General features: G+C 41.5%; 1 protein-coding gene across 1 annotated transcript in view; it reads right to left on the reverse strand.

The window, feature by feature from the left end:
• PLAGL1 (pleiomorphic adenoma gene-like 1) overlaps positions 1–19,213 on the reverse strand; it is a 96,479-nt gene that overhangs the window by 76,995 nt on the left and 271 nt on the right. The window lies entirely within an intron of this gene.

Here is a 19,213-nt window from a genome sequence, read left to right on the forward strand (position 1 = left end):
TGCCTGGAAAAGCCCATGGACAGGGGAACCTGTCATGCTATAGTCCATGACGTTGAGGAAAAGTCAGACATAACTCAGCAACTATAAATGCAACAATACAAGGTGCAGTGGAGTAAGCCTTAGTAGGTTATGTGCTTACTTGAGACCCACTTTTCCTTCCTTCTTTCTGATGTCTCCCTTTTGGGATGGGAAAGTACATCTTACATCTGTCTCACTATGGTAGTTTGTGGGCACACAACTTGTTGATTTCACAGGTTCATGGCTGGAGAGGCATTTTTGCCTCAGATTGAACCATATTTCAGGTCTCATCCATAGATTTAGATGATATTTACATAAGACTCCGGATTTTAGAGCTAATGCTGAAATAGAGCTCTTGGGATGGAATAAATACATTTTGCATGTGAGAAGGATATTAATTCAGAGAAGGCAATGGCACCCCACTCCAGTACTCTTGCCTGGAAAATCCCATGGATGGAGGAGCCTGGGGAGGAGGAGGCTGTAGTCCATGGGGTCGCTAAGAGTCGGATACGACTGAGCGATCTCACTTTCACTTTTCACTTTCATGCATTGGAGAAGGAAATGGCAATCCACTCCAGTGTTCTTGCCTGGAGAATCCCAGGGACGGGGAGCCTGGTGGGCTGCCGTCTATGGGGTCACACAGAGTTGGACACGACTGAAGTGACTTAGCAGCAGGATATTAATTTGGGGATGGGCAGAGGCAGAATCCCATGGATGGGGGAGTCTGGCAGGCTGCAGTCCATAGGGTCACAGAGAGTCAGACATGACTAGAGCAACTTAGCACACAGCATGCACACAGAGGCAGAATGCTATGGATTGAATATTTGTGTCTTCCTGAAATTCATATATTGAAGGTCTAATTGAAAGTGAAAAAGTTGGCTTAAAGCTCAACATTCAGAAAACGAAGATCATGGCATCTGGTCCCATCACTTCATGGGAAATAGATGGGGAAACAGTGAAAACAGTGTCAGACTTTATTTTTGGGGGCTCCAAAATCATTGCAGAGGGTGACTGCAGCCATGAAATTAAAAGACGCTTACTCCTTGGAAGGAAAGTTATGACCAACCTAGATAGCAATATTGAAAAGCAGAGGCATTACTTTGCCAACAAAGGTCCGTCTAGTCAAGGCTATGGTTTTTCCTGTGGTCATGTATGGATGTGAGAGTTGGACTGTGAAGAAAGCTGAGCGCCAAAGAATTGATGCTTTTGAACTGTGGTGTTGGAGAAGACTCTTGAGAGTCCCTTGGACTGCAAGGAGATCCAACCAGTCCATTCTAAAGGAGATCAGCCCTGCGTGTTCTTTGGAAGGAATGATGCTAATGCTGAAACTCCAGTACTTTGGACACCTCATTCGAAGAGTTGACTCATTGGAAAAGACTCTGATGCTGGGAGGGATTGGGGGCAGGAGGAAAAGGGGACAACAGAGGATGAGATGGCTAGATGGCATCACCGACTCGATGGACGTGACTTTGGGTAAACTCCGGGAGTTGGTGACGGACAGGGAAGCCTGGCATGCTGCAATTCATGGGGTCACAAAGAGTCGGACACAACTGAGTGACTAAGTCTTTAACCTTCAAATGTGATGATATTTGGAGGTTTGCAGAGAGAATTATTTACATAGGATCATGAGGGTAGAGCACTTATGATAGGATTATCAAAAAACCTTAAGGGGATAATGAGACCCCCTGGTGGCTCACTGGTAAAGAATCCTCCTGCTAATGCAGGAGACATAGGTTCAATCTCTGGGTCAAGAAGACCCCCTTGGAAAAGGAAATGGCAACCCACTCCAATACTCTTGTCTGGGAAATTCCATGGACAGAGGATCCTGGTGGACTGCAGTCCATTGGGTCGCAAGAGTCAGACACGTCTTAGTAACTAAACTACAACCACAACAGCAAAAAGACCATGGCTCATTCTCTGCATATAAGTACTAAGCAGAGACTATGGTAGGACATGACCAAGAAGAGAGTCCCCATCAAAAATACAACCATGCTGGCACTTGGACTGATCTTGGATTTCCAGCCTCCAGAACAGTGAAAAATATTTTGATGTTTAAGCCACCAGTTCATAGTAATCTGTTATAACAGCCCACAGTAACACATTAGGTAAAAGGAACACCATAAGAAGAGCAGCGATATGTAAGTGACATGATATCTACAGGGAACTATTCACTGTTATCACCTAAACCCGAAATACATGAAGACTGGCAAGAGATAATGCTAAAGAGCAACTTAGGGATCAGCCCAGACTTGAGACCTATAGAACTGTGAGGTAATAAATGTTTTAAACCACTAAATTTATGTGAATTTGGTACAGCAGCAATAGAAACTAGTATCAACTTTGGTGCCTGGAAGTGGTATGCTGTTATAGAAAATACCTAAAAATTTGGGATAGCCTTGCAATCAGGCAGTTGGTGCAGGTTGAAAGAATTTTGAAAAAAAAAAATGATAGAAGACACCTAGATAGTCTTAGACGGTTGGTAAGAATACAGTCACTAAAGGGGCCACTGGTGAGGACTCAGAAGGAAATGAGGAACACGTTACTAGAAATACAGAAAGTAACACCTGAAATTGATCCATGAGTACAACACAACCTATCAAATCCCAGCTAATTTCAATGCAGAAATTGAGAAACAGTTCCTAAAATTCATGTGGAAATTCAAGGGAACTGGAATTATCAAAACAACTTGCAAAACAAGATCAAAGTTTGAGGGCTCACCCTTCCCTATTTCAAAACTTACTATAAAAGGTACAGCAATCAAGACAAGGTGGTACTCACAAGAGACTAGACAAAGACCAACAGAATAGAACTAAAGGTCCAAACATAAACCCATATGTCTGTGGCCAGTTCGCTTTTTTTTTTTTTTTTAGAGTGCCAAGTCAATTAACCAGAGGGAAAAAAAGAGGTGTTTTTTTTTTCCCCCAACAAATGGACAAATAAAATATGACATACCCATATAAATATTATAAATAATAATTATGGGAATAAAAAATGAGGTACTAATGCATGCTACAGCAGGGATGACCTTTGAAAACTTTAAGCTATGTAAAAAAATCAGTCACAAAAATTACATCATGTATGATTCCATTTATTTGAAATTCTTAGAATAAGTAAGTATAGAGAGACAGAAAACAGATTAGTAATTGCATAGGGCTGGAGGGGTAGAAGGATTGAAGGTGATGACTAAGAGGTATGAGGTTTCATTTTTAGGAAATGAAAATGATTTAGAATTGATTAAGGTGATAGATCTACAACCCTATGAATATACTGAAAGTCAAAAGTGTACACTATAAATAAGTGAACTGTATGGCATACAAATTATATCTAAGTTGTTAAAAAAAAAAAAACAGGAAAAGAAAACCACATCAAGACTACACACATTGTAATCAAATTGCTGGAAATCAGAAACAAAAAATTTTCAAAAGCAGCTAGAGGAAGGAGAAAAGACATAAAGTGAGAAGACAAAACACAAATTTGGAAATTGGCTTATTGTCTCAGAATTATAAAGGACTACTATAAAGAAATGAAATAGACAATCCAAAATAAAACCGGGCAAAATATTAAATGGGCTTTTCACTGAAAAATAAACCAATATGATCAAGAAATAAATAAAAAGATGGCTGACCTCATCAGTTATCTGATAATGTAATTTATTTATTTATTTAGTGGAGTGCAGTTTATTACACCAGCAGGCCCAAGGCAGAGTCTCCTCTTAGCCAAGGATCTGATAACGTAATTCAAAATGTCAGATACTGGGAATTCTCTGGCAGTCAAGTGGTTAGGACTTGGCACTTTCACTGCAGTGGCCTGGGTTCAATCCCTGGTTGGGAAATTGAGATACAAGTTGCATGGCACAGCCAAATAAAATAAAATATCAGATACCATTTCACATCCCCAAATATAGAAGTCTGAATTTACTTTTCGAGAATCCTAGAGAAACTTGTGTATATGTATGCCAGGACACACATACAAGAATGTTTAGTGCAAACTCATTTAGAATAACAAAAGGTCCAATACCCATCAACAGGAAAATGACCAAATTATAGCATATAGACATTCTTTATGCCAATAAAAATGGATGAAATTATAGTTTGATGCAAAAAAGCAAGCCTCCCTATAATTTATATTGTATAATTCCACTTATAAAGTTCAACAATATACAAAACTAAATATGTACAAATATTAAGTAAATCTATGAAGAAAGTAAAAGAATGATCAACATAAAAAGCTGTATAGTGACAACACTCAGAGAGAAATGAGGAAAGAAGGACACAGTAGATTTCCCAGATGGCTCGGCAGGTAAAGAATCTGCTTATAATGCAGGAGACTTGGGTTTGATCCCCGGTCAGGGAAGATCCCCCGAAGGAGGGCATGGCAACCCACTACAGTATTTATTATTGCTGGGAAAGTCCTGTGAACAGAGAAGCCTGGCAGGCTACAGTCCATGGGGTTGCAAAGAACTGGACGGAACTGAAGCAGCTGAGCATACATGGGACTCAAGAATTACTTACTACATCAAGTTTCAGAGAAGTCAAAATAGAAAATAGTTTATGATTTTGTATCTAGTCAATATCTCATTAAAAAAACAATTTCTACAAAGAAAATAAAAGCAAATAGAAGAGGAAGAAGTGCAGAGAGCTAACCTTGAATAATCTTTAAAATGTTTGAGAAGGAAGAGGAAAGAGAATACAGTAGTTAAAAAGGGACCAGGGTCAAGAGAATGTTTGGCTTCATTCTTTTCCAGAAGAGGAAATGGTTCAGCAAACATATGGGTTAAGGAATGAAAAGCATAGAGATTTAGAGATTAGTAGGTTAATGGTGGTAGTAGTAACAGTTGGAATGGCAGAAACTAACATTCACTGAGAGCTTGTACCAGAGTCAAGGCCCCTTAACCGCCTTAACTTATGGTTGTGCTCACAATAAGATAAGCGCTTATTTCTAGTCCCATTTTTCAAATGGAAGCACACAGAAGATAAGCAATATGTCCATGACCACACATTTAGAAAGTACAAAGCCATATTTCAAACTGGTAGACTTTGCCTCCGGAGCCAGGATTTTTATGAAGGAGAAGGTGTAACTGAGGGAGCAAAGTCCTGGAGGAAAGAAGACAGGCCTTGACCAATACTGGAGTGGGTAGCCTTTCCCTTCTCCAGGGGATCTTCCCAACCCAGGGATCGAACTCAGGTCTCTCACATTGCAGGCAGATTCTTTACCAGCTGAGCCACCAAGGAAGCCTAAGAATACTGGAGTGGGTAGCCTATCCCTCCTCCAGGGGATCTTCCCACCTCAGGAATTGGACCGGGGACTCTTGCATTGCAGGCAGATTCTTTACCAACTGAGCTATCAGGGAAGCCCCTGAGGCTGGAGAAGAGATAAATAAATAGCAGGGGTGGGGAGAAGTAGGAAAAGGGAAAAAACACTTCACAATCTATAGTTTTTTTTTTTTTTAAATGAAGTAGGCAGTCAGGTTGTTTGCTGGGAGTGAGTGCAGTACAATTGGGGTAAACTAAAAATATCTACTACTGGAAGACTGAATGACACTGAGACCAATCAAGGAAGAAGACATTCACATCCCTATGATACACTATTCTAGAACATTCCATTGTAGGAAATGCTAGCTAAAACCTCCTGCACTAATTATTAGTTAGTTCTACTTTTGCTTTCTCTTGACCTTGACTAGTTGAACTCAGGTACATTCAAAGTACCCATAATGCAATCCCATTGGAAGGTATCTAATACCAACAAAAAGGGCTTGCTCAGCTTTCCTGCCCAGAACCCTTCTCAAGGAAATTTTCTTTTATATGTTGCTCTCCTGTCCTCTGCCTGAGGAGAGAAAAAAATCTCTACACTCTTTTAAGCACAGCCTTTCTTCTGTGCTTCTGTCTCCATAATTAGATTATAAACTTACTCTAGGGAATAAGTTCATGCCTTGCAAAGAATAAGCAAATACTATTTCAATACATCTCTGCCTTGGTCATCTCAATAATGGAAATTCTACACATATCTCCAAAATAAATGACAATACAGAAAGATAAGATTTTTTCCCTTATGTGCCTCCAAAGATGTATTTATACACATAATTAAAACCCTAAAAATTTGCAACTTTTTTTAGCAACCAGCTTTTATCTTTCCAAAGATAAAGTCCAATCCCTACCCAAATTATTGCAAATTTCAAGTTAGTAAATTTTCCAATAATCTATATAAGTGTATAAAAAAATAAATTGTAGTCTTCAAGTGATTTCAAGTGGCTGAGGCTATTTTTTGTCCGAGGCCTACCACAAACACTTTCTTGAAGAACAAGTAACTGTGATCTGATGTGTGTGTGTGCTCATATATGTAGGTGTATGTGCACACACTCAGACGTGTCCAACTCTTTGCAACCCCATGAACTGTAGCCTGCCAGGCTCCTCTGTGTATGGAATTTCCCAGGAAAGAATACTGGAGTGGGTTGCCATTTCTTTCTCCAGGGGCTCTTCCTGATTCCGGGATCGAACCCACATCTCTTGCGTCTCCTGCATTGTCAGGCTGATTCTTTACCACTGCTGCTGCTAAGTTGCTTCAGTTGTGTCCGACTCTGTGTGACCCCATAGACGGCAGCCCACTATTGCCTATGAGAAACCTCAGTTTAGGGAACTGTGTTACTTTTTTCTTCTTAACAAATATCTTCAGATAAAATCCACCAACATTTAGAAACTAAATGAAAAAAATAAAATATTAAATCAGTTCTCAAATTACTATGTAATATTTAACAACTCTATTAAAGTCTAATCAGCCGTAGACTTTATCATAATCAGATAATGTATAGGACATTGCCTCAAGTATTTATTTCCTCAAATTTCTCTATGTGCCATGCAATTAAATTACAAAGCAAATATGTTTCAAAAAATAATGAAACCACTCAATACTGGGAACTGCAATAAAAGTACAGGACACAGGGTAACCAGTAACTGCAACGTGTGTGTTTAAAGAAAAAAAATCTGTTCAGGCATATACTCAGGTGCCAGATAATTTCCACTAGTACATTCACCACACAAATTCTACTTTATTGCTATGAATGCCCTTTAAACCATTGTTTCAAACGTTTTTGACCACAACCAACGGAGAAGGCAATGGCACCCCACTCCAGTACTCTTGCCTGGAAAATCCCATGGGCAGAGGAGCCTGGTAGGCTGCAGTCCATGGGGTTGCGGAGAGTCAGACACGACTGAGCAACTTCACTTTCACTTTTCACTTTCATGCACTGGAGAGGGAAATGGCAACCCACTCCAGTGTTCTTGCCTGGAGAATCCCAGGGACGGGGGAGCCTGGTAGGCTGCCGTCTATGGGGTCGCACAGAGTCGGACATGACTGAAGCGACTTAGCAGCAGTAGCAGCAGCAACAGCAAGGAAAAAATTTCATGTTGCAACCTAATAGAAACATATAATCACGGAAGAAAAGTTTTACATATTTAGCTTACTAGTTGTGATGTACTCGAGGATTAAAAAAAAAAAGTTTTCTAAATGTTGATTTCATTCTACCAAATTAAAACACTCAGATTTGGAAAAATACTGCTTCAATTTCTTTATTTCACTCATGTTATTTTTAACAGCATGATCCTAGGTTCTGTTCAGAAACTGAATACGATTTGCCCAAGGCCTTAGGACACTCTCATGGATAGAGTATCTCTCAGAATCCACACCATTCCACATAGGATCGAAAACAATGGACCCCAAACAAGGGGAGAACAAAGAAAAGGCAGACAGAACTGCCCTGCTGATTGACAATCAGGGTCCCCCAAAATTACATGAGATAGTGTGGTGCAAAGGTTAGAACAGAAAACTTAGAATCAAGTCCCAAATCTACCACATCAGGCAAGACACTTTGGAGAGATTTAATTTTCTCATCTGTATTAAATAACATGGGGTAGGGGCCCAGTCTCATGCCCATAACTCTACTCCTAGAGTCTAGAACAGTGCTTGGCAGGTGGTAGGTGCACAGTAGACATTATTAAATGAATGAATGCATGAATAAATATCTTGTTCATCTGGTTGTAAGCAGGATGTCATCCAAATACGTGATTTTGTTTTTAAATTCAGTCTGAAATAATTGGAGAAACAGTATGCTGGCAGCTTCTCATTACTCTGATTAATTAAGCACGTCCCTCTTTTTCCAAGAAAAAAAGGTGGGGTCAGCGGAGGGTTGGAATGACATGTTCTGTATTTTTTTCTTCTCCACCTGCTATTCCTTATGAATATAAATGGTATGTGTACCCTCTCTCTACATGCAGTATAAGTGCAACACTGGTGCCCTTTTAAACTACAAATGTAAAAATTGAGCTACCCACTGTAATGCATGTAAGTCATTTAACTTCCTCGGTGTCAAAAATTAAAAGGATTAAAGAGGGTCACAGATAGAAATTCCAAGTCATAGTAGTCAATTTTTCAGCTTAACATCAATCCTGGTAAATATTTCTATAAAGGAGGATGAAATTATTTTAATTGATGCTCAATCTGATTGAATTATCCTTATTATCTATAACCTCACATTGCCCAAATAAAAAAATTAGTCCGTTATTTCATTAGTCATTAATTCCTCCGTTCTTTCAAGTATAATATCGTGCCAGCTTCTATGAGGAATACAAAAGATTCCAGTCCTTGCAATCTTAACATGACTTATCATGAAACTGTCCACTAACTATATAAAAAAATAAAATATTATCTGCTTAAGCACAATCTTCCCTGGTGGCTCAGATGGTAAGGAATATGCCTGCAATGCGGGAGATCCAGGTTTGATCCCTGGGTTGGAAAGATACCCTGGCGAAAGGAATGGCAATCCACTCCAGTGTTCTTGCCTGGAGAACTCCACGCACAGAGGACCCCAGCAGGTTACAATCCATGGGGTCACAAAGAGTCAGACACAACTGACGGACTAACATACACATGTATTATTGGAGTAAAAATGGCAACCCACTCTAGTGTTCTTGTCTGGAAAATTCCATGGACAGGGGACCCTGGTGGGCTACAGTCCATGGGGTCACAAACAGTAGGATACAAATGAGCACACACACCATATAGTACAGTTTAAGAGATCTGGACAAAAAAAATTTACCTTGATAACTTATCATCTAAAAGTCCAGATTTCAGGGACAGCAAATAAATGGCAAGTCATTAGCCATTTTCTTCATCCTCTAGTACCTATGTCAGGCTAATTATTGGAACTTAGGTATGACCTCTTTCAACACATCTCTCTAGCCACAATCAAGGATGATGAAACTTATTTTTCATCTCTAGGCTCAGGCCTTGAAAGGGCTAGAGAAAAGTATTTGCTTACATTATCTATCACATGAACCCTGTCCAACTACACACCAAAAGAACACCATCAACTTCTAAATCCATCGAAGAAGGGGTATTAATTTCTCTACATAGTCTAACAAAATGATTAGTTTTGCTTTAAGTCTTAAATTGTGTCAAATGTGACACCATTATGTCAAATGGTGATTATATCTATAAATCCAATAAAGATACTTTATAAAGGCTCATTCCATAACAAATAATATGCATGAAATTATGACAATTAATGTGTTCATTAAACAATACAAAAGTACCTAACGTAGAAATTACAAATTTACTGACCCTTAGTTCAGTCCCTAGAGGTAGCCACAATTAAGTTCGGTGTATGTTCTTCAAGCTTCTTTATGAGATATACTAGAGCTACTTTCTTTACAAAATATTTCTGGCAAACTTAACTTGTAAATGAAATATAGTATTTAAATAATAGATGACTGATAATGCATCAGTCATTTTGATTTAATTATCAGTTAATTTTGATTTAGTGCCATTTTATATCTAACACAGATTAGAGTCCAAATGAAACATGGGGAAAATGCATTAAACCCAGTGCTTTTTCAACATGAAAGATGTCCCAAATACATGTTTCATCTTTCATAATGAAAGATTCCACCCAAATTTTATCAAACCTCAAAAAGATGGAACTTTCAATTGAAAAACATCCTGAGCAGATGGTGGTACCACATAGACTGAAAAAGAAATATCTAATTTGTGTTTAAATGAGAAACGCGAAATTTGAGAAACGTGCACTGAGAGTCACATCAATAGATATTCATGAAAACACACTTGCCCTAAAGCACAGGTTGTTCAGCAGAGAAGGAAGCTTGGTAAGAGCTTAGTTTAACACTTTCATTTTACATATAAGGAAGCAGACTCAAAGGTCACAAAGCCAAGAACACAGGCAGATCAGAACCGCAACCCACCGTCTCTTGCTATAGAAAACCTGTGCTGCCTCGGCATTCACTAACGTGAGGAGGAATTGTCTTATGTAGATGAGGGTGGGGTTTTTGTTTTGTTTTGTTTTTTTGATGGTTTAAACACAATTGCCTTTGGATTCTTAGCATCCTGGGTTCCTCTATCTTAGGACCCCCAGCTGCCCCCAAGCCTACAATTCTTTCTTCTCCATTCCAAGCTGGATTCTACAGTCTCTCCCATTAGTGCTCCGCCTACCCCTGCTTGTCTGTCTCCACTCTGTCCAGAGCCTTGCCCTTCACATTCACCCTTAGCAAAGTCTTGAGGAGGCTCAAAAATCAGAAATATGGATGTACACATCTCCATATTGGGGGCCACAATCGTCAGAGAAATTGTAAGTGGCTCTAGGAAAGCTAAACATACAGTTCTATTATTAAGGATAATCAGGCCTAGGAGAGAGAATCTGATCCTCACAATTACCCAGCCAATGTCTTGACTCAAATTACCATATTCACATTCCAAATATGGGGCAGCCCTAAAATTTCAAAGGCTAAAATTTAACCTTTGAAAGTTCACATAATACTGGCACTCTTATGTTAGAAAGCAGATAACTCTTTTTCATAACAATATATCAAAAGCTCAACAAAGAAAACAAATAAAAATTCAACAGAATTTGAAGTCAAAGAAGCAACATGGTAAAAGGTTTTTGTTTTATTTTTCCCTCATCTCTTCTGATCCACACCCACCTTTGAGCTCTCTTGAACAATCTAGAATTCAGAGAACCAGTTTGAGAACCACCACCATCTTTTAACACATTCACCTTCATTAAACAATGTCAACACCTATACAGGGTAAATGACGTGTGTAAAACACTGTAAATTGATAAGTATGGAAAATGTTCTATTTACCTGGTGGCTGAAAACTTCGTGCTCTTTTCCACAAACATTAATGAACTATTTATAAATATTCAGTTCAGTTCAGTTGTTCAGTCGTATCTGACTCTTTGCGACCCCATGAATCACAGCATGCCAGGCCTCCCTGTCCATCACCAACTCCCGGAGTTTACCCAAACTCATGTCCGTTGAGTCGGTGATGCCATCCAACCATCTCATCCTCTGTCGTCCCCTTCTCCTCCTGCCTTCAATCTTTCCCAGCATCAGGGTCTTTTCCAATGAGTCAGTTCTTTGGATTTATAAATATTACATTGGTACAAAAGTAATTAAGGTTTTGCATTGCTGAACTTTGCTGTTTTGATATTGGAATACATTCTTAAATAAACATGATTGCTATTCATCATTTTAATGCACATTTCTCACTTTATGTTCTTTTGCTAATGACTTTTTACTTATTATTTATTTTATATTTATTTTAGACTAGGGAAATGTTCTACAAAAAGCAAACTCAAGCGATTTTCTTATTCAAGTTCAAAATGGGTCATAAAGCAGTAGAGACAACTCACAACATCAACACTTTTGGCCCAGGAACAGCTAACGAACATACAGTGCAGTGGTGGTTCAAGAAGTTTTGCAAAGGAGACAAGAACCTTGAAGATGGGCAGCATAGTGCCCAGCCATCTGAAACCGACAACAACCAATAACTACACAAGAAGTTGCCAAAGAACTCAACATTGACCATTCTGTGGTCGTTCAGCATTTGAAACAAATTTGAAAGGTGAAAAAGTTCGATAAATGGGTGCCTCATGAGCTGACCACAAATCAAAAAAATCATTTTAAAGTGTCATCTTCTCTTATTTTACACAACAACAAGGAACCATTTCTCCATCGGATTGTGACATGTGACGACAAGTGGATATTACACGACAACCAGTGTTGACCAGCTCAGTAGTTGGACCAAGAAGAAGCTCCAAAGCACTTTGCAAAGTCAAACTTGCACCCAAAAAAAGTCATGGTCACTGTCTGGTGGTCTGCTGCCCGAATGATCTACAGCTTTCTGAATCCTGCCAAAACCGTAATATGAGAAGCATGCTCAACAAATTGATGAGATGCACTGAAAACTGCAACACTTGGAACCATCTCTGATCAACAGAAAGAGCCCAATTCTTCTCCATGGCAACGCCTGACCACAAGACACACAACCAACACTTCAAAAGTTGAACACATTGGGCTACGAAGTTTTGCCTCATCTGCCATATTCACCCAACCTCTCACCAACCAGCTACCACTTCCTTCAAGCATCTTGACAACTTTTTGCAGGGAAAATGCTTCCACGACCAGCAGGAGGCAGAAAATGCTTTCCAAGAGTTGGTTGAATCCTGAAGCATGGATTTTTACGCTTCAGGATTAAAATGAAGGAATAAAGAAACTTATTTCTCATTGGCAAAAATATGTTGATTGTAATGGTTCCTATTTTGATTCATAAAGATGTATCTGAGCCTATTTATAATGATTTAAAATTCACAGTCTCAAACTGCAATTACTTTTTCACCAACCTAATACCTTGTTCTATATGGGATAATATGCATATTAAAAACAATTTTTCCCTTATCACAGATGCAGCCCACCTGTGTCCCTGGCCAAGGTCTATCTCATCCATGGCAGCAGGAGGGCACACCCCAGCACCAGATCCTCAGGTACGCTACCCATAGAACTGTACCCTTTCCTGACCCAGGTGCCACCTCTCAACAAACCCCCAAAATTCCAAACCTTCAAGCTGCAGAGGATACTATTTGCCCTTTGGTCCTCCTCCAAAAAACACCCACAAAAATTAGCTTCATCAGCTCATGCTTTTAGCCCCTCTCCCCAAAAGCCCAGGCTATGTAATAGTGTTCCTGGGATAAAGGGTTTTTTTGGGGGGGGCGGGGAGCAGGTGTTTGCCAAATACCGTCACTCCCTTTCCCTCCCCACATTTCCCCTCCATTCCTCTTACCTCCACAGGCATCTTCTCTCTTCATTCAGCTCAAAGTCCTCAGGTTCGTGGGCTCACAAATTGATGCCTGAAGGAACCTATTATTATTGCAGTTGTACCTTCAGCCAGATGCTGATCCAAGCTGAGGCCAAGCCAATACTTGATTATCTCAGAGAAGAGTGACTCCAAATTCACACACCTCTACTGAAGCTAAAACTGGGTAGTTGCCAAAATAGTATCAAAAGTACTAGTCTTTCCCCGAAGAGAAATGATCTCCGATTTGGGAGAGATGATCATAACTAGATAAATCAAAATCATAAACATCTGAAAAGTGGTTAATACATACAAGCAAAGGCTGGTGGTGATATCTGAGAGTCTAGGAAACTTGAAGAGCATTTCATCAAGTGAGGCGTCTCCACCATGTGCAAGGGGGAAGCTGGCTGACCAGCCTGCCAGCAAGGAAGTCCCCGTTCATGGACAAGTGAAGGGCATATCACAGGCTTCAATGGCTCTGTGACACTGGCACTGAATCAGTCAACTCTTTTGTTCTCTTTTCTCAACGAGCAGCCCTCCAGCCTTTAATTGGTTTCCCCTGCCATGATGAAAATGCCTAAACCTGGCAGAAAAAAAGTAATTGGACCTGCTAGGCATTTTCATCTTTCAGATGTAACTTAATAATCTGAAAATGGGATGTGTTAAGATTCTCATGAGTTAACTTAGTGCAACTCAAACCCACAGGTCCTGCTAAGGTACGTCCAACCTCCAGACAAGACTCAAGGGCCTTTGTGTCTAAAGATAAAGGTCCCAATCAAAGTTCTTTTCTGATACTTTCCCTCCCCATTCCCTTTTCCAGAGACCCTGTGACTTCCTGATTTTTAACCCCATTCCTGATAATAGAGAAGAATTGTGTATATTAATATTTTGATAAAACTATTCATATCCCTGGGCTTCCCAGGTGGCATTAGTGGTAAAGAACCAATCTGCCAAATCAGGACACAAAAGAGAGACGGGTTCAATCCCTGGGTCAGGAAGATCCCCTGGAGGAGGGCATGGCCACCCACTCCAGTATACTTGCCTGGAGAATCCAATGGACATAGGAACCTGGTGGGCTACAGTCCATGGGGTCACGAGTCAGACATGACTGAAGCGACTTAGCATGCATGCAGTCACATCTGTCTTGCTCCATCTCACTGTTCACCATGTGTTCTCTGGTGGTTGACCCAGCAAATATAGCCATAACGCAGCCCAACTCAAGGCTACTGAACTCTACTCAACTGGACTACTCACCTACTAGAGCTTTTCAGGTGGTGCTTATACAGAGCATTGCACATACGCAGTGCTATAAATGATCTCAGCTGTTACATAACCATGTATTTACAAAACGTGGGGCAAGAGCAAGAGGCTATGGGGCGATAGAGCCTGACTATTGCCATCTTGGCCAATTGCTCTTTCCCTCCAATATCCCGAACCTTAATTCTGAGAAAGAAAGCTCAGTCGTGTGCAACTCTTTGTGACCCCATGGACTATAGCCTACCAGTCTCCTCAGTCCATGGAACTTTCCAGGCAAGAGTACCGGAGTCGGTTGCCATTTCCTTCTCCAGGGGATCTACCTGACCCAGGGATAGAACCCGGGTCTCCCACATTGCAGGCAGACGCTTTACTGTCTGAGCCACCAGGGAAGCCCTAACTTTTCCAGGCATTTTTGATACATTTAGCAAATGTATTCAACAAATGGGTCTGCCCTGGTGGCTCAGACAGTACAGAATCTACTCGCAATGCACAAGACTCGGCTTCAATCCCTGGGTCGGGAAGATCCCTTGGAGAAGGAAATGGCAACCCACTTCAATATTCTTGCCTGGAGAATTCCATGGAATGAAGAGCCTGGCAGGCTACAGTCCATGGGGTCACAAAGAGTCATACAAGACTGAGCGACTACACTTTTCAACAAACAGTTCCTGTCTATCATAGCCACTCAAGAAATCATCTCTCATGCTTTGTGAATTTCCAGAGGCCTGGCAGAGGAAGCTTCACTTTGCCACTAATGTTCTTCTGTCCTGAAGGCTGCCCAGCAAGTAAGTGCCTTTTGGGATACCTAGGGTGGTTCTGGGGGGTCAAGTATTTGTACCTTTACTCTTTTATCTCTCTATCCTCAATGCCACCCACTGTTCCTGTATTTCCCAGGTGAAGGGGATTTGAAAGGCCATTCACACCCTACAGCAAGGACATGTCTCCTCTCCCTCCCCAGGAAGAATTCTCAAACTCTGAGAGCTTTCTGATCTCTTCAAGACACCGCACCACACCTACTCCGCATTTATATTAATTGCACCCCAGGCTAAATGTTGACTTTCTACCTTCCAGGATCACCTGTAAGCATCCAACATTATTCTGGGCACATATATTTTAAATTGCTCAATTGAGAAGGTTAACAATGCTGAATTGAAAGATATGAAATTGGGGGCCATCTGTACCTAAAAGTGGAAAGGTCATCTATGAAGATTAAGTCTGCTTCTTTATAAGAAAAACTGAACCAACAATGAGGGGCTATTCTCAAAAACATTCTTCCTTTGTACTTTTCTGGATTCTGGTGTAATATATTCTTGGTCATACTTTTTCCACTGTGTGTGCGCTCAGTCGCTCAGTCGTGTCCAACTCTTTGCAACCCCATGGACTGTAGCCCTCCAGGTGCCTCTGTCCATGGAATTTTCCAGGCAAGAATACTAGAGTGGGTTGCCATTTCCTCCTCCAGGGGATCTTCCCGACCCAGAGATTGAACCTGCTGTCTCCTGTATCTTCTGTATTGGCAGGCAGATTCCTTACCACTGCAAAATACCAATTAACATTCTAATTAAAATCTGACCCACATATATGAGCTTTCTGTACAGAGCTACCATCCCTTCTCCCCATGTCTTCAGGGACCAGACATGTATGTGAAAGGGGATATTATAGAAAATATTCTGCATGAGAACCCCCAGTTGCAGATGAAAGCAGTTAAGTCACTGAACAATAAAGCTGACTTTTTTCTAGTAATATTACAGCATACTACTGGAAGTTGGAGAGAGGGGTTCCCCCTTTGAAAGGTCTTCCACGTGTGACTTCCTTATGGCCTTTCCACTGTTTCCCCTTACCACCATGCAGGAGTGGGCTCCCACTGATAAACCCTGAAGAGAAACATAATCAACAATAGAAATCAACAATCACAGGAAAGTCACTGGGTGACAGTGTGCATGGACAGCTGAAATGATTCCAGCCTCTACCCCTTTAAACTCCAGGAGCATCAACCTTAGCCATCATCGAAATCAGCACCAGCGTGGAGCAGGAATGAAGGCACAGGACTAAATTGCAAATGACACAGCTTCTCACTTCAGCTCATCTACCCATTAGCTTATATGCTTTTAGCAAGTCAGCCCCTCTCAATTTCAGCGTCTTCAACTGGAAAAGTGAACGAAGCTATCTGCCCAGTTTCTCAGTGCTTTCACTAGGCTTCCGTTAGGTGAGAGAAACAAGAGCAGAGGCCACTCCTGATCAAGGCTTTATCACAGCCAGGTGTCCAGATTAACAGCATCATAGCTGTTAATCCTCACAAGCCTCTTGGAGCTCATATTAACATCTTCATTCTACAAATGAGCAGACACAGACAGTTAAGGCCCTTGCCCAAGGTCACTACCTAATACATTATTCAAACCTCGGGCTCTTTAGCCTGTGCTTTAACTACCACATTAGACTGCCTCCCTCTGTTTTTGAAATAACATTGAAAACTAAGGCTCTATAAACAAAATGTCTAAGACAGCAGATCCCCAAAGAAACTGGCAGCCATGTTTGATTCACCCATTTCTTTTGGACTCTTGACCCAGTAAGTGCTTACTCCTGTCTCCTTCTTCCAATTTTGTCAAACTCCTTTCTCCTCCTCCTCCTAGCTTTTCCTTTTCCTCGTAGTTTTGCTTTTGTGCCCCTCTATTAGATCATTTTTAAGCTTTCCTAATTAACACAATGAGAATCACTCAAAAAAAAAAGCATACCCTTTAAAAGTGCATGTAATTAAAAGACCTTATCTGAATACGTAAGTGGAACTAAATATTCAGTAAGAATGTAGGACACATTTACATTTTTTCTTTTCGTTTAACCACCTCTTTCTTGAATTAACTTTAGACATAGTTGAGACTTTTACAAAGGTAAAATAACAGAAAGCCTAGTAAATTTTTAAGAGTCATCATGAAACCAAAAGTCATTTCTGCTTTAGACTGTCAGCATATGATTACACGAGAATTTCATCAGATTGAAAAATAAGAACACAGAATCCTAAATTCTCAAGCTTTGGCAGAAGGGGGCTGTTTACCAATTTCAGTGTTGCCTCTTAGCCAAGGCTGATGGAGCTTCTCTTTCCTATGGGCCACAGAACACTTTGCTCATTCTATACCTATATTATCATAACCAGGTTATATTGTGGCCTGTTTTTACATCAGTCACCTCCACTAAACAGACGGCTAGGGCAAAAAACAGCATTTTACTCCCCTTTGTATTTTGAGCATGAAGGTTCTCAACACAAATTTGTTGAATAATGGAACAGAAACTCACATGCAGTAGAAAAACATGCAGCCTTGGCCAGTAGGGGTTATCACAAGATAGGACACATTGGTGATTATTGACTCTTGATTTGCCTAAATAATCTAACGTCTTTGGGTTTGGAGAAGAGGCAAGATACGTGGTGTGTTTTTCAAACCACCCTTCACAGATGGAGCAGGCTGGAGCTTGCTTGCTTTCATCCAGGTGGTACTGATTTTGAATTACAATTTACACCAACTCTGTTACACTGTCTGATTACCTAAAAACAAAACCCCTGTTTCCTCTTCAGGTATAGCCATTTGTGATTCTTCCACTCCCCTCTCAGTCTGCACATCACTTGTGGAAAAGGGCATGCATCTTTCGTTCCCACTGCACCAGAATTTTGTATTATTCTGATTTCTCCCTTTTCAACACACTCCCACACATCTTATACTAACTTATCTTTAGAATAAATTATTAGAGGCCACTATACAAACGAAGAAACACTGTGCCTAAAATTTCTTCAACCCGCCACATGGTAGAGTCCAGTTCTTCTACCTCCTGATTCCTAAGCAGGCACCCCCAGCAAAATCCCCCGGGGAAACTTTTACAAAAATGCTCAGGTCAGGACTTCAGCCTCATCACTTGCGATTCAAGACCTCTGCGGTGGGCCAAACAGGGATAAATTTTGAAAAACTCTCCAGGTGCTTAGGAGAACCACCTGCGGTTAGGCAGCCCCGCAGCAGACAACGTTTAAATCTTGGGTCAATATGTACTCCCCGAACACTTCAGCGTTACTTCTTTCCATCGAAGTGGCCAAACAGACGCGCAATCCCAGTGAAGTAGCTGCAACAGTTATCACTTGACTCGATTTTCTCAGTAGTACAAGGGGCTCCTGTGGACCTCCTCACACTTGGTAAACGAAAGGAGCACAGGCGGTCGTTTTCCTTTCGTACCCCGCCCTCCTCATCGCCCCCAACACACACACACACACACACGTCCGGCGCCAGTCGCTGATACCAACAATTCAGTTGCGCACCTGCAAACCCTATGGCCACTGTCGCCACGGGCAGCGTGTCCCGCCCGCCACCCAACAAGGACACCCCACCCCCATCATTCCGCTCCGTGCGTCGCCGAGGGTCCCGGGGGGTGCCACGGCCGCCGGTCCCTTTTCTCCCGAAGTCTGTGGGGACTTCCCTCGCCTTCACTAGGTCATTTTCTTGCCAACAGCTCGGTCTCTCGGGGGAAGGGCTACGCTTGAACTTGAGGTTCTCACGTTTGGGGTGGTTCAGAAATGATTCCCCTGCGGTAATGCAGACCTGCCGCACCCACCGCCCCCCAGCCCCCGCGCACCCTGAACTTGGATCCCGCCAAAACGTACCCCCGCGGGGGGACGGCGGGCCTGGCGAGAGTGGGCAGCGCCATCGGCTCCCCAATCAACGTCGCCCGCCCGGCCCCGCGCACGAGCGAGGAGCCGCGGGCTAGAGGCGAAGAGGAAGACCGCCCGGAGCTGCACCAGGGCGGCCGCCCGCGGCACGTGGGAGCCGCCTCC

This window comes from Bison bison, unplaced genomic scaffold (genome assembly GCF_000754665.1).
Source record: "Bison bison bison isolate TAMUID 2011002044 unplaced genomic scaffold, Bison_UMD1.0 scf7180017864303, whole genome shotgun sequence".
Taxonomy (NCBI): domain Eukaryota; kingdom Metazoa; phylum Chordata; class Mammalia; order Artiodactyla; family Bovidae; genus Bison; species Bison bison.